Consider the following 16,026-nt stretch of genomic DNA (forward strand, 5'->3'; position numbering starts at 1 on the left):
GGTTTATTGGGGGTCGGCAATGTGAAATGTTAGTGGACATGGGATCGTAAGTATCGATAACTGATCTACCCTCAGCCACAACTGGAGACGTGATTTAAATTACCAGTGCAGGAATTGAAACAATGAGAGCAGAGAGAAGTCACCTCTAGGTATTTGAGATTGAGGAAGTGTAGCTTCCTGTAGATTTCTGGGTGTGCTCAAACAATGAAGGTACTATCCTGGGGATAGATACACTGAGTAAGGCAGGAGCGATCACAGACGCAGGAAAAGGATAAATAACAGGGACAGCTAACATGGCCCACGTAGAGACAGCAGCCCCGAGCAAGGAGCAGAGACGGTGATGTGCGGGGATCATTTCAGAGAGCCCCAAGGGGAGGGTCCGAGCACAGTCAGGAGCTGTTGCAATTAGTGCAGCAGCCTGAGGTGATTACAGTAAAGAGTCACCAGAAAGGAGATAGCAAGGAGCAGAAAAAGAACAAATGGGCAAAAGAACATCAGTGTGAGGACGGCAGAGTAAAAACACCAAGCTACAGAAATTACAAGTGCACAGGAAGAAACTACAACTGTCAAGTTAGTGAGATTACATGAGATGTGAAGGACACTGTAACCAGGGTAAAGTGCTAAAGGACCAAGCAAATCAACAGCAGCACATTGCTGATCAGAGAGAGCCGGAGGGAAAGGAGATCGTCCTTGATGAGGGTGCTTCCTGAAAAGGCAGGGTTTGCCCCCAGAGGAATAGGACCACAGGTGGTACTTTAACAAACAAATGACACTTGTTTCTGTGTAGACACACGGCGATGCAGCCAGTGGAAACATTGGACTCAGGTTAAACTGTAAGACTCACCTTCTTGTTGCTCCTACAGACAGACCCAGGGATCAAGTGCACCCAGTAACCATGTATTTACGAAGAATCTAAGAGACAGACACCAGCCGGCCACATCAGACCTGACCACAGCCGATAGAAGAAGATCCACTGCAAATGCGAAGGCAGAAGACAACGACAGCCTGACAGAAAGCCGTGTTAAAGTGGAAATGGTAACGGTTCTCCATAATGAAGGCTGGTTGCTGAAGGTAGATGCACACAAAATGCTGGTGGAATGCAGCAGGCCAGGCAGCATCTATAGGGAGAAGCACTGTCAATGTTTCGGGCCGAGACCCTTCGTCAGGACTCAAGAGTCAGAGTCCTGACGAAGGGTCTTGGCTTGAAACGTCGACAGTGCTTCTCCCTGTAGATGCTGCCTGGCCTGCTGTGTTCCACCAGCATCTTGTGTGTGTTGCTTCAATTTCCAGCATCTGCATATTTCCTTGTGTTTGCTGAAGGTAGATGATTAGTTGAATAGCACAAAATAGAAAAGATACTGAAGAAAATAAATAGGATGGGATCCAACTTACAGCACAGATATCAGGTTCCACAACTTCAACAGCATGGCAGTCTGAGAAAGATTGCACAGGGGTAGTCATCCACAGCCTGAATGGGGAGTGAATACAAATGAGCTGGGCCCTTTCAGCAGTTGGACCAGTGATCCACTAGACTGTTTGGAAGGGGGTGCCACCGGGGAGAGATCCTTGCAGTCATTCAAATAGAGACCATCCCAACCCCTTCCTGTACATTGATGAGATGGTCTGAGAGCCTGATACATTTACCTTGCTGGTGTCCCTGGAAAGAGAGTTTTAGCTATCAGAGAATGAAGGAATGAAGACCAGTAACGTGATTAAGCTGCAATCGGCCACCAGGGAAAGAGCCAAGAGGCATGCAAACAAAACTGCATTTTTAAAGATGTTGTTCAAATTTCTGGAACAATCTCTCTACTTAGCGTTTTGCAGGTAGCCATTCGGGCTGATAGGCTAGATGTAGGTGCACATAGAGTAATTGGGAGGAATACTGAGGTAGGGCATTTCTGATGCCCTATTTGAGTAAATCCCCCTTAAGGCTGGCCTTTCCTGGTATGATTTATTTTTGTCCAGGAGGGCCAAGAGGAGGGGCTGTTAACAGTGATTTTTGGGGTCAGCACATTTAGCAAATTATTTCAGCAACTGATTTCAACCACCAGTCTTCAGATTAGAATATACACTGTGGATTAAATCTAAAGTGCAGCTCTGAACAATGGCTTCCTAAAACCGTGAACCACAGTTAATTGGAAGACACCACTGTTAATTAGAAGACCAGACAATGCTGATTAAATTTGTTATTTGGGTGTCTGTTGTGTGGGTGTGATGAGGTGTGTAGTTCAAAGGAAGTATTGTAAATATGGAATTGTCCTTTGATCTTTAGCATTTAAAATGTCGTGTAGTGTTGGGTCAGGCAGGCCTTTTTCCTCCGAAAGGGGTCTCAAGACGATGCATGTTCTGTCTCATTTTGTCAAATAAAGAGACTGCTTCGTATCTACCAGTACATCCTTCTGGTGACTTCAGTAACACGATAACAAGCAAATTTTCACCCATGCTTTTGAAAGAATATTTACTTTCTGGAGATTCCAATAACTTGCCAGAGAAAGTGATGGCCTAGTGCAGCGCTGATGCCTAAAGTACAAAACACCTGACTTCACTGGGACAGTGAAGGGGAAACGGTTAAAAGAAATTCATCACAATTTTGTCTCCTTGACCAAAACAGGCAACGAGACGAGATGCAGCATGACTCTACTCCAGCTCCCCCTATATTCCATTCAGTGTCACCTATGCCCAGTGCCACTATTGCAGACATATGCCAAATCATGTTTCTATGGTGACCAGATGAGCAAGCAGGCTGTTTCCAGACTGCTGACATCATCTCTGGTTTGTCTGAGGCATGATATTTTCCATTTCCAACCCCCTTGCCCTCCTACATACGAAGGCATCACAGCCTCACTCAACATGGTGCAGGCTGGAATCTGAGCCTATAATCTGGGCTTTGATGAAACTCCGATCGTTCCTCCATGGGCAATGCCTCATCTGATGAAGATTTCCGGCATTCCCTGTTTTTATGAGCAATCTCCAATCTGTTTTGTTAAGCTTCACATCCACACAGTTCACAACACCAGTAAGCATGTCCTCAAACAACCTGCAAATTTATAAACATTACTAAATTTGTACACCGATGTGAACTGATGTCATGAACAAAGTTTATGAAGAAAAGTAGGTGGTGTGATACAACTAAAAAGGATGAACGAATCAGCAGGGTCTGAGTAGGATCACAAGATGCATTCTGGTTCAAACAATATTGGCTTTCCAATAAACCCACTCAGATAATTGAAGAGTGGTTGATGCAAGCTGATAACACACAGACTTATCATAATATGAACACAAAAATAGAATAAAACAAAGTACTTGTTACACTTTTATGAGGCATATGGGAAAAGAGAAACCCAAGCTCATATTTCAGGTAGCAGACACATAGATAGAACTACGGATGCTACATGACTTGTTGAGTTTTTTCGAGCTCATTTTCATTTCAGCATTTCTACTGTCTGCAGCTTTTTTTGTAAGTTTTCCAAATCAAATGGGAGTACCTCTGGCAAAGGACAGAAATGAGAAGAACTTCACACCTGGCACAGGTAGTTGGTGGAATCACGGGGAACAGAGAGGGCCCATATATAGCCATACTACTGTTTGAGAGTTATCCAATCAGCACCATTCCTCTGCAGTTTCCCACAGTAATGCAATCATCTCCTTTCAAATAAATATCCACTGCTTTTTGGACGTTTTTAAATAATTTGATTCCAACCTCCCTTCTCTCTTCAGGGGCATTTTCCAGATATAGCAACCTGCAGCACAGATCTTTTGTTAATCTTTTTTTAAAATCTATTTCTCTAGTTATCATCTCTCTGCCAGCAATAACAATTACACTTATCATTATTTGGACAGAATTATAACATTTTTCCTCTATCTAATATTACAATGACTAAAAGCCATAGCAACTGTGATGAAATCACAGCTTGAGTTTTACTGTTTTCTGTTATGGAAGCAAATTAAAACCTGCAGCAAGGTAAATTTGCTCGGGTACATACCTGGACACAACACAGTAAAAAATGCTGTATTAGTTCACAGAATGGAGGCCAGTTCCACTCGAGCCTGCAGAGACTTCAATAAGACAGACGGGTACATTGCTGCTTAGTCACCGGTGACAACTGTCAATTGAGATTTATCAAATAGAATCCTGTTTTTCCCCCAAATGGTGAGTGAATGTCCCTACAGCATTGCTCAAAGTAGCAATGAGAATGCCTCTTGATAAGCATTTGCCTCTCTCATCAGAATACCCAGTCACATTTGACAACTCTTTGCTGAGTTTTGTATTAAATTGTTGCTACATTACACTGACTACTCTTCCAAAGTCATTCATTGGTTAGAATAATCTCAGAAAGGTGCAAGCTCCCCCCCCCCCCCACCAAAGAAACAAATTAACAGATCTACCAAATTTAAAATGAAAACAGAAAAATGCTGGAAACATTTAGCAGGTCAGGTCATATTTATGAGAAGACAAACAGAGATCAGCTTTCAGATCTGTGGCTTTCTACAGATGCTGCTTGACCTGCTGAGGAGTTTTCAGCATTTTTATTGCTTTCAGAAATGTTCCCTGTAAATGCCAAATTTCTTTTCCTTGGCTATTAAGGGACATATTCAATTCTCCTCTGCAATTGAGCAGAGGAAAGGAGGGTGGGCTCATTTCTAGGCATGTGCTTCAATCTACCCAACATCCCTTTGCCTTTACAATGTTCCAGAAGAAGAGAAAAGATATTTAAAGTATACTGTTTACCAATATAGAAGTGGGATATACAATGGGAAAAGATAGAAAAATTGCTTTCACTTTATATTTTGGAAAATTTTGCTTAAAAAGGCATGCACACAACTACCAGTCTTTATGTTTTACATAAAGCAGGAGAAACAGAATATTACATCCTTTTAAGACATAACTATGCATGGTTAAATTAAACAACGAACTCAAACTGTGAATGGCCACTGGGTCCTCTGTCCATATTGTAATTACACTCCAAGGTTGATTATAATCATATACTGAAAATTCCAGGAGTCAAATGTCATTGCAAATAATGATCCTAGACTAGAGTAGTTTCAAGTTCCTTGGAATACACATCACCGATGACCTCACCTGGACTGTACACACTGGCTGTGTAGCAAGAAAAAGCACAACATTGTCTCTTTGACCTCAGGCAACTGAAGAAATTTGGCATGAGCCCCCAAATCCTCACAACCTTCTACAGGGGCACAATTGAGAGAATCCTGACTGGCTGTATCACCGCCTGGTATGGAAAATGCACCAACCTTGATCGCTGGGCCCTGCAGAGAGTGGTACGGACAGCCCAGCGCATCTGTGGATGTGAACTTCCCTCCACTGAGGACATTTACAGCAGCAGGTGTGTAAAGGCAGCCTGGAAGATCATCAGGGACACCAGTCATCCCAACCATAGACAGTTTTAGCTTTGCTGGGCACTGTACAGAGTGGCACACACAGCCCAGAACATCTGTGGATGTGAACCTCCCTCCATTGAGGACATTTACAGCAGCAGGTGTATAAAGGCAGCCTGGAAGATCATCGGGGTCACCAGTTAATCGCCCCAACCATAAGCTGCTTCAGTTGCTTCTGTCTGGCAAATGATACCACAGCATTAAAGCCAGGACCAACAGGCTACAGGACAGCTCCTTTCTACAATCCATTAGACTTACAAATTCACATGTCTGGACATTGTGATGGAGTCATAACGCAAAGATTTTTACTCCCTCACGTTGTGGGATGGATAAAAGATTTAAATAAATTCAAATTCAAGATGCCTCACATGACCACAGGAGCCAAAGAGGTGCAAGTGTGATGTGTTATTCAATTAGAATACAGCTGATTCAAGCACCAGATCTATTTTCTTTCTGTTCTTCACATCTTTACTTTGAGTAATGTGCTCTAAATTGGCTACCATATTACCTGCCAAAAGCATATGGAGGCTTTGGAGTGCAGGCATAGGAGGTTCACCGGGATGTGGCTTGGAGCAGAGAGCATTTGCTATCAGGAGAGGTTGGACCAACTTGGGCTGTTTCCTCTGGTGACTGGAGACTAAGGGGAGAGCTGACAGAAGTTTACATAAGTTCTGAGAGGCACAGATCAGGTAGATAGTAAGAGTTTTGCTCCCAGGGTAGAAATGTCAAATCTTAGAGGGCATAGTCTTCAGGTGAGAGGGAGAAAGTTTAGGGCAATCTGTGGCGCAAGTATGTGCCTGGAATGTGTTGCCCAGGGTAACTGAAAGTAGACATGACAGTGGCATTGAAGAGGCATTTATACAGACAGATGAATGAAAATGGAATGGAAGGGTATGGATCCTTTGTAAGGCAGATGGGATTAGTTTAATTTGACATCATGATCAGCAAAGACATGGTGGGCTGAAGAGACTGTTACTGTGTTTTACTGCTCGATGTACCAAGCTCTCGTTAAAACATCGGTCAAATGACTGTCTCAGCACTCAAGTCTTAATGCTTCAGTTCACCATTATTCAGTGTCTCTTGGGACAAAAGGGTTCCAAATTTCTACTGTCTTTGAATAAATAGTGCCTTTAATATCATTCCTGAATAGCCTAGTTCTATTTTTAATAAAACTCCTATTTCTAAATTCCCTTAATGAAGATAAATTTACTTTCCCTGAAGATCTTTTTTATTTTGAACATATCAATCAAATCATCCTTCATTCTACTCTCATCAAGGGAATACAAGACAATTATTCAATAATTCTCAACTATTCAACTCTGTTAATGCTGGAATCAAAGTAAATTTAAGATGAACAATACGCTATGATTAGATTAAATTAATAGACAGTATCAAGCACAATATGTAATCAACATGTCAGAAAATTTCAGTGATTAGTTTCCTACTTTGACTAAAAATCCAGACAAACTTCCCATCTTTCAGAATTGCTAATCATCAAAGCCAGACCACAACAGCACTGGGTTAACCAGCATACCGAGACTTCCGAATGTTGAAGTGTACTGTAATCTAAATATGCTGAATTGCAGCCTTTCCTACAATCTCAGCAAAATTCTGAGAATGTTTCAGACTGGTTCAAGTCAATTCAGCAGATGAAAGTTTGCATAACCTTCCTCTCTACTTTGATTTCCACAGAATATATTTCCATTCCTTCTTCCACTTAACCTTCATACTATAGAGAATCTAATTTACTCATATCGTATAGGATTGCGTGAGCCACCATCCATTCTCTACAATGGAAAACAATGCAAGATACCAACAGCGCAATGACCACCACTGACAGCTGACCAGGAAAGGAACAATGAGTCTAGGTGGATAGCGTATTATTCTATGATGCTACAAGAGCAGATTTTCATCGATTTGAGGCAATGCTCACTTCAAAGCAAGACATGCCCAGCCAATGACACAACGGCTCTTTGCATTTATATGGGGCCTATGCAGAGTTGCATCTGCAAGCCTCTTCAAAGAAGTAGAACCAGACAAAAGCAGTTAGTCAGATAAAATACTGTTGGTTAAACTATGAATAGAAATCTAACCAGTGGTGAAGGCTAGAAGGATGTCTCTTTCATGGTCAAGTAAAAATTACTGGAGACAAACTTGACCAAATTCATCACCGAAAACAAAACCAAAAAAAAGGTGTGATCATTTAATAGTTTCAATGAAGGAAGCAGATAATGAGGCAGGAGCTGCCACTAATTGAACTGTTTTGAATTTCTAGCATTTAGCACCCAATTTGGATGGCCCAATAACTGTTTTTTTTAAAAAGCTCACCCATTTTACTAAACAACAAACAGTAAAATGCATCTAGTCTGGATGTCTAGAGCAATTCAAATGTGTTCCATCAGCTTACTACTGTTCCCACAATCTTGAATACTGCAGTGTTGGAAATGCTGATTTCCTTAAGGATTTATAAATTTTTTTCTCTCAACCTTATAGCAGCCCAAAGCACTTTACAGTAAATGAAATGTAGTCACAGCTACACAGCAAGAAACAAATTAATTCACATATATTAAAATCCCACAAACTATAACAACATAATGACAAAATAATCTAATTTTAATGATATTGGTTGAAGAACAAATATTGACCAGTAGTCCTCAATATGTTTGCTACAGTTCAAAAGCATCTGGTAAGTTTTTAAATGTACCTCTAACAGGGCAGGCAGAGCCTTGTTTTAATGTCCCTTTCACCTCCACAAAATACACATCAGAACCTTAAGTGCAATGGCACTGTAGATGTTGGCCAGGACTTCAAGTGATATTTAATTGACCACTGAGCCAAGGAAAGGTTTATCAAGATGCCTGCTCCGATGACACAGTCCATACTCCAGCAGTGATTTGTATGCAGGAGTTTCTATTAAACTCTCTCATTGTACTTAAACATTTAAAGAAATGATCCTTATCTCATCGTCAAGTCTTTTACCATTGGTCAATGTTGTCACAAATACAAATTCATACAACGGAAATAAACGTTTCATGAGTTTTGAAACATACATTACTTTATACTCCTGATGAAGGGTTTCGGCCCGAAACGTCATCACTACCTCCTCCCATAGATGCTGTCTGGCCTGCTGAGTTCTGCCAGCATTTTGTGTTTTTATTACTTTATATTTAGTCAGTGCTATAATTATTCTGAGACCTCTGAATAGCCTGGGTGGGATTGGAAGGAGCACAGAAAAATTACTGTCATCTCTGGCTATGTGATAATTGTAATGGGTTAATTAAACCTATGCCCCGGTAGGTGGGGGCGAGGTTGAGGGAGGGCGAGAGAAAAACATTAACGGCTATCCAGCAAGGCTGAAACTTCTCAGAACGAGGAAAGATGACAGCCCATTATACAATATCCTGTTTGTACTTAACATGGGAAAAAGAATTGAAGATGTAACAAGAGCTTGCTGTATGTACAGAATAAAAATCAAAAGTAAAACACAAACACAGCAGTGAGTGGAGGATATAGACTCTGGTGCTCAGGAATTATGCAAAACAGTGGGGGGGGGTGGTGGAGGAGATGGGCACAGAATTATTTTGGGGCAACTACCTCTTCCCTTCCAGATATCCATTCAATAGTGGGACTGGCAGAGATCCAGAAGCAGATTAGAGTGCCTGCCACTCATCTGTTCCTTGCAGTCATAGCTCCAGTGTAATTGGGAAGAAAATAAAGGCATTCACACCCTCAGTGATTATACAGAATAATGAAAATAAAAGCTCTGGCTACAGATTCAATGACATCATTCAAGAAAACTTCCAAATCAAATGGCATGCAATGCCTTTGAAGTCTCATTAACATTTTTGCATTGAATTCCAGAAAATGTCCTAGCCAAATAAGGAGTTCCAAGAGACCATTCACATATATTGTAAAGAATTCTTAAGAAGCAGGGATTCAGCTGCTCACACCAGGAGAATTGTTGACCTAACAGTCGCTGTGTCTGGCTGGACTGTGTTTGAGATTTTTTTTCCACAAGCAGAAATATCTTATAGACCATTCATCCAATCTTATGGAGAATCATTCCGCTAGGTGATTAAACACTTATCAAAGCAAAGCATAAACTATAAGCAATACAAAAAGATAAACCTTCGCCACCTCAAGTTCCACAAGCATAAAGGAGGAAGCTTGTGAATTTTCACAGCACCTGGTATTACAATAACATGCTCTTGGAATGGACTCACTTGGAAATTTAGGATGCCGCAAGATCTCCCAAACATCAATAAGGTAGCAACCTTTCAAATGAAAATAGTCAAAGCACAACTATTTTTCATGGCATCAGGAAAATCTTCCCTGTTCTTTTCCTCAAAATAGCATCAGGGAATTGGATCTTGGTGCAATACATCAACTGCTTATTTATTTCCATAGGTGCTGCCTGGCCTGCTGAGTTCCTCCAGCATTTTGTGTGTATTACTTTTCATTTCCAGCATCTGCAGAATAACTTGTGTTGTGTTTACCAGGGAATCTATGTTTGATGCCTTAAGAGCTCTCAGTACTGCACTAGAGTGTAAGTCATGCCATGGAGACCCTGAAACACTACGAACTCCATAATGTACTGGTTAGGCACAGGAGTACGTTCAGCCAGAGACTCATTCCACCGAGATGCAACACTGAGCGTCATAGGAAGTCATTCCTGCCTGTGGCCATCAAACTTTACAACTCCTCCCTCGGAGTGTCAGACACCCTGAGCCAATAGGCTGGTCCTGGACTTATTTCCACTTGGCATGATTAACTTATCATTATTAAATTATTTATGGTTTTATATTGCTATATTTCTACACTATTCTTGGTTGGTGTGACTGCAACGAAACCCAATTTCCCTCAGGATCAATAAAGTATGTCTGTCTGTCTACAACTTCCTGACTCTAGAGAATGCGTTACCTAGCCAATATTGAAAGTGATCGCAAGCTAAAGATAGAAAGCTTGGGTTCTCCCTGTGATCTCTTAGCTCAGCACTATAATTGCTAGAAGTCACTGTCTATACAAAGAATGGACATATAGGAAAGATACCAGAACACAGCTGGAAGTCAAATCTGCATGGAGGGAGGCAAGATGAGAAGGGGAGGGAAAAATACTGTTGAGTAAATAGCTGAGCAAGTTAATGGGAATTGAGCGTGGAGACAACTGGAGTGCTGCAGCTTGCAGGCCGTCAAGGGTGTAGCAGATCGCTAATTAATCACAGCCTGGTCTCACTAAATTGCTCAAATCTGACCCTTCAAAAGTCACTGTGTTCCCTTTGATTCTAGAGGAAACTCAATTCCGTTGGCACTCAACTCCTTGCTCGCACAAGTAGTCTGCCAAAACCAGGGTGACATGCTGGAAGGCTGCATTCAGCACCTCCTAACCATGCCTCTACATTCAATGTAAAATTTCCATCTGAGTTACAGACAGAGGAACATACACGTAGATTATGAAATCTGTTCCACCATTCAGCTCATCATTGATTGAAATCCCAACATCTTTGCAGCTTGGAAACCCAGGAGTCTGCACGTTCTGGGATCTTTACAACCCTTTATGGGCTGCTTTCTCAATGGAGGTTAAAATGACACCGATTCCCAAATTCATTATCACAGGATCATACAGATAGCACATCTCCCAGTTGGCAGTCCAGAGCTCAGAGAGGACACTCAGGCATTTTATTCAGGAAATAATTTTAATTTCAGTAGTGAGGAACTAGTGATATTTTAGACACTGGGAACTGGTTTCCTATAAATGCATTTAGCCATGATAACCCAAACTTCCTCATCAGAAGGTTTCTATTCCTTCAATGTACAAGTGGTTGTTAGAGTTCCCATACAGTAAACATTACCTTTCTGAGAAACACAACAGACACGACCAGATGTAGATCAGCTTGAGAGCTGTGCAGAGAAATGGAAGATGGTGCTTCACCTGGACAAGTGCGAGGTTTTGCATTTTAAGAGGTTAAATGCAAGAGAAAATATACAGTAAATGACCTGATATACGAGGCGTGATTGATAGGTTTGTGGCCTAAGGTAGAAGGAGATGAGTTATTAACTTCAAACTTTCTGCATTCTCACTCAAAGAGTTGAACTGCACGTGCATGTAACGAGAGCTGTATAACTCATTTCCCTCTACCTTAGGCCACAAACTTATCAATCACCCCTGCTGCGGACCTCTTCTGGAGGTCCAAGAAACAGACTTCTACAAAGAAAGGATCCGTATGCTCCACGACCGCTGGACTGAGTGTGTAAATGTATGAAAAATAAATGTGCTAGATTTTCTAAAATTGACTCCTTCTACCTTAGGCCACAAACTTATCAATCACCCCTCGTATACAGGGATCTCAGGGAGCAAATCTATTGCTTCATGAAAATGGCAATACAAATGGATGAAGGTAAAGAAGACACAAGGCATACTTGCCTCCATTGATCAGAGCACTGAGTACAAAAGCTGGGAAATCATATTGCAGCTGTATAAAACTTTGCTTGGGTCACAGGTGGAATATTGTGGGTACTTCTGTTCAATAGGTGGTATGTAGAGACTTGGGAAAGGTTCATCAGGATGTTGCCTACATTGGCTACAAGGTGATGCTTCATAGATTGTTTGCTTTCTGTACATTATTAGAGGCTGAGGGGTGACAAGGGAAATATTTAAAATTAGAAGAGACGCAGAATGGATGGATAGTCAAAATCTTACTTCTGCTGGAAATGCAACCTACTGGAGAAGACAGCTTTAAGGTGGGAAGGGGAAAGCTTAAAGGAAGTTTACAAGGCTCCTGTGTTTACAGAGTGGTGGATGCACAGAATGTGCTACCAGAAGGAACGACATAAGCAGAAAGGACAGCAATGCTTAAGAGGCATTTGAACAAACAAATAACTTGGCTGGAACTAGAGAGATACACACCATGTGTAGGGAGAAGGGATTAGAGTGGCATCATTCTGTGCAGACAATGATGAGCCAAAGGGCTCACATCCTATGTTTGTCACGTGTGATACCTTCATCCTCAGGAATCCACAAAGCCAGACATTTTCAGTGGGCAGATCCTATGGTAAAGGGCTGCTGTCCGACTCCCTGTATTCATTCATCAATTCACACTCATGATACAGAGCCACACAACTACCAGATCTGTGTAGAAAATGCTTTCAGTCTTCTAAATATGGAATTCAGTCACCTTCTGTCCAAGGGCAGCTGCAGCGTATGCTAACTAGCTGTAGCGATTTCATCATGAAATATGACCAACCAGAAACAACAGCCAGTGCCACGGGAGCTGCACAGGAGTTCCAGGGCAGAGAGCTACAAAGTCAGCCTTGAAAGGCAACTAGGGTACATCCCTGGTTAGCAACCGCAGCCTCAGCTCCCACCTGAGACAACCTGCTGGAAGAACTCCGCTGTACGACAGCACCTGTGGGAGGAAATGAAATGTCAATGTTTCTTTCAGGTCAAAACCCTGTGACAACGGCTCCTCTCCTCCCATAGATACTGCTCGGCCTGCTGGTTTGCTATTTGGTAATGATCAAGAATAGAGGGGAACAGCTTGTAAAACACCGGGAAAAACATGATCCCTGAAGTAAGCCAGTAACCCTCTCCCAGTCTGACACACTACACCAATAATTAAGCATGGAAGTACAAATAAAATGATTGATTATGAACCCACCTCTACCATCCATCACAAAGCCGATCTCCAATCCAGTTACTGAGACAGCTTGGTGCATCTGTTCTGCAGCTCACCCCAATATGTTATGTGACAGCACAAGATGTGTTTGCTTTGGAGAAGACAACTGTAGCCAACTCCTGCACAGCTCATCTTATGTTGGTTCTAACCGAGTCATGCATCGCGTTGATTAAAGTGGCTGCTATGATGCCTTACTTACATGGGAGTGAAGAAAATTGTCAGAAGGTGCACTCAGTGAGTCTAGTTCTGTCGGTGTCTGCAGAATACATTTCTCGGTGAAAATGCCCTAATGCTGCTTCACTGATTTATTCTTTTGGGGGGGGGGGGGGTGTCCCAATAAACATCAACAAGCAATGCAATGATAGTTCAGAACGAAGACAAGTGAAACATAGTTACTGCTAGACGACGTTTCTTGGGAAAGAGGACATGATAAAAGGAACATGGTTTCTTATAGGTCATAAAATCATAGAAAGATACAGCATTGAAATGGGCCTTTTCGGCCCACCTCAGCCATGCCAACGGTGAAGTCTTTCTACACCAAACCCATTTGGCTGCATTAGGCCCATCTCCCTCTATGCCTTTCCTATCCAAGTACTTGTCCAAATCCTTTCACCTGTTATACAGTAATTATATCTGCCTCCACCTTCTCCTCTGACAGCTCGCTCCACATTACTGCCACTCTCTGCAAGAAAAATTTAGATCTCCTTTAAACTTCTCCCCTGTACCATAAACTTATGCCCTCTGGTTCTAGGGTCAAATGTCCAGGAAATAAAGACTATTTATTCTATACAACCCTTTCTCATTTTATTAAACTCTGTAACATCACCCCTCAGTCTTCGACACTCTAGTGAGCATAAACCCAACCCTATCCACCATCTTTATTTACTACAGGCTTCCATTCTCAGCAACATCTAGATAAGTCACTTCAGTACTCACTCTGTTGCTACCACATCCCTCCTGTAGTGCAGTAACCAGACTCTAGTGCAGCCTAAACAACATTTCGTATGACGGTAATATGATATGCCATCAACTCTTATAGTGTCTCAGACTACAAAGGAAAGTTCACCAAATGCATCTTCCACTACCGTATCTACCCGTGTTGCCACTTTCAGAGGCCTATGGATTTGAATCTGCCACACATTTTAATTCCACATCCCATTCTGATATGTCTATCCATGGCCTCCTCTACTGTCAAAATGAATCCAAACTCAGGTTGGAGGAACAACACCTTATATACCGGCTGGGTAGCCTCCAACCTGATGGCATGAACATTGACTTTTCTAACTTCTGTTAATGCCCCTCCTCCCCTTCTTACCCCATCCCTGACATATTTAGTTGTTTGCCTGTTCTCCATCTCCCTCTGGTGCTTACCCCCCTCCTTTCTTTCTCCTGAGGCCTCCCGTCCCATGATCCTTTCCCTCCTCCAGCTCTGTATCACTTTCGCCAATCACCTTTCCAGCTCTTAGCTTCATTCCACCCCCTCCTGTCTTCTCCTATCATTTCGCATTTCCCCCTCCCCCCACTACTTTCAAATCTCTTACTATCTTTCCTTTCGGTTAGTCCTGACGAAGGGTCTCGGCCCATAACGTCGACAGCACTTCTCCCTATAGATGCTGCCTAGCCTGCTGTGTTCTACCAGCATTTTGTGTGTGTTGTTGTTTGAATTTCCAGCATCTGCAGATTTCCTCGTGTTTGATCTCCCTACACATCTATGTTCCTAAGATCACTGCCTTTACTCTCTATGTCCTACCAGAATTTGACCTTCCAAAATGCACTACCACATGGATTGAAGGTCATCTATCACCATTTCATCAAACATTCTAGCTGATCCACGTCCTCCTGCATCCGCTGACAACCTGCTAACATGTTCCTAACATCCGCCAACATTTTTCCCTCTCTCGTTTGCAACATTTGTTCCCTTTCTCCATTTTAAAGTATGGCTATTTGCTTGTGCTTCTCAACATCAACCGAATTTCCAAGCTAGCGATAAACCTCCTGGAACGTTTCTCTTTTTTGTATCCTATTATGTTGGAAACATTACTCATCACACCATTTTCCAGCATTTGGCTAACACCTCACTATTCCTTTCCTATCCATGTACTTGTCCAAATGATTTTTTAAAATTGTTGTGATTGTACCACCTCTACTTAGGGAGCTTCTTCCATATGTCCACCACTATTTGTGTGAAAAACCTGACTGTCAGGGTCCTTTAAACCTGTTCCCTTCTCATCTTTAACTTCTGTCCTCTAGTTTTAGACTCCATAACCTGGAAAAGTCAGAGCCATCTACCTTATGTATGTCCTTCAGTTTAATAAACCTCTGTAAAGTCACCCTTCAGCCACTTGCATTGATAGTCCAGCTGGCAAAAATATCACATCTTCAGTCCAGTTCCTCATAAAAGGAAGATGCAAGGGCACAAAATATATGTTTATATTTGCAGGGTAGAACGTATTTTAATAATGTAACATAATTTGTAAACATAAAGCTATGAGGGCTATGCAGTTGGGGAATTCTAGACAGTTTCTTGAGTAGGTTACATGGTCGGCACAAGATTATGGGCCGAAGGGCCTGTAACGTGCTGTAGATTGCTATGTTTTATGTTTCCTTTAAGGATGTGGAATGCTTTCTGTGCAATCACAGAATATGCAATGAGAAGAGTCCCAGATTATCCAATCTCTCCTTGTAACCGATACCTTCCATTCCAGGCAATACGCTGGTGAATCTCTTCACTCTTTCTAGTGCTACCACATCTTTCTACTCCTGTGGAAACCAGAACCTCAGACAACTTTACAGATGCATCTTAACCAACTGAATTGTACATGTAAATATTAGCCACTCCTCAGTATTCCGGATTGACCTGCCTTCAGAAGGTAACAGAAAAACTGTGAAAATAGTGAATGCTACCAGAAGATGATTTTGTGAACGCTTTTCCAACTGTCCCACAGAAGAATCAAAAG

At 41.9% G+C, this 16,026-nt stretch overlaps 1 protein-coding gene across 6 annotated transcripts in view; it reads right to left on the bottom strand.

Moving 5' to 3' along the window:
* The window catches only part of LOC140735898 (engulfment and cell motility protein 2), a 200,809-nt gene that overhangs the window by 183,813 nt on the left and 970 nt on the right, over positions 1-16,026 (bottom strand). The window contains exon 1 of one of the 6 annotated variants that reach the window (XM_073061484.1): positions 3,984-4,002. The exons of the other annotated variants lie outside the window; for them this stretch is intronic. The gene's annotated coding sequence lies outside the window, so the exon portion shown is untranslated. Of the gene's footprint in view, positions 1-3,983; positions 4,003-16,026 lie in introns of those variants that run through there. 6 annotated transcript variants of the gene reach the window in all.

The sequence above is a fragment of the Hemitrygon akajei genome, chromosome 11 (assembly GCF_048418815.1).
Source record: "Hemitrygon akajei chromosome 11, sHemAka1.3, whole genome shotgun sequence".
Taxonomy (NCBI): domain Eukaryota; kingdom Metazoa; phylum Chordata; class Chondrichthyes; order Myliobatiformes; family Dasyatidae; genus Hemitrygon; species Hemitrygon akajei.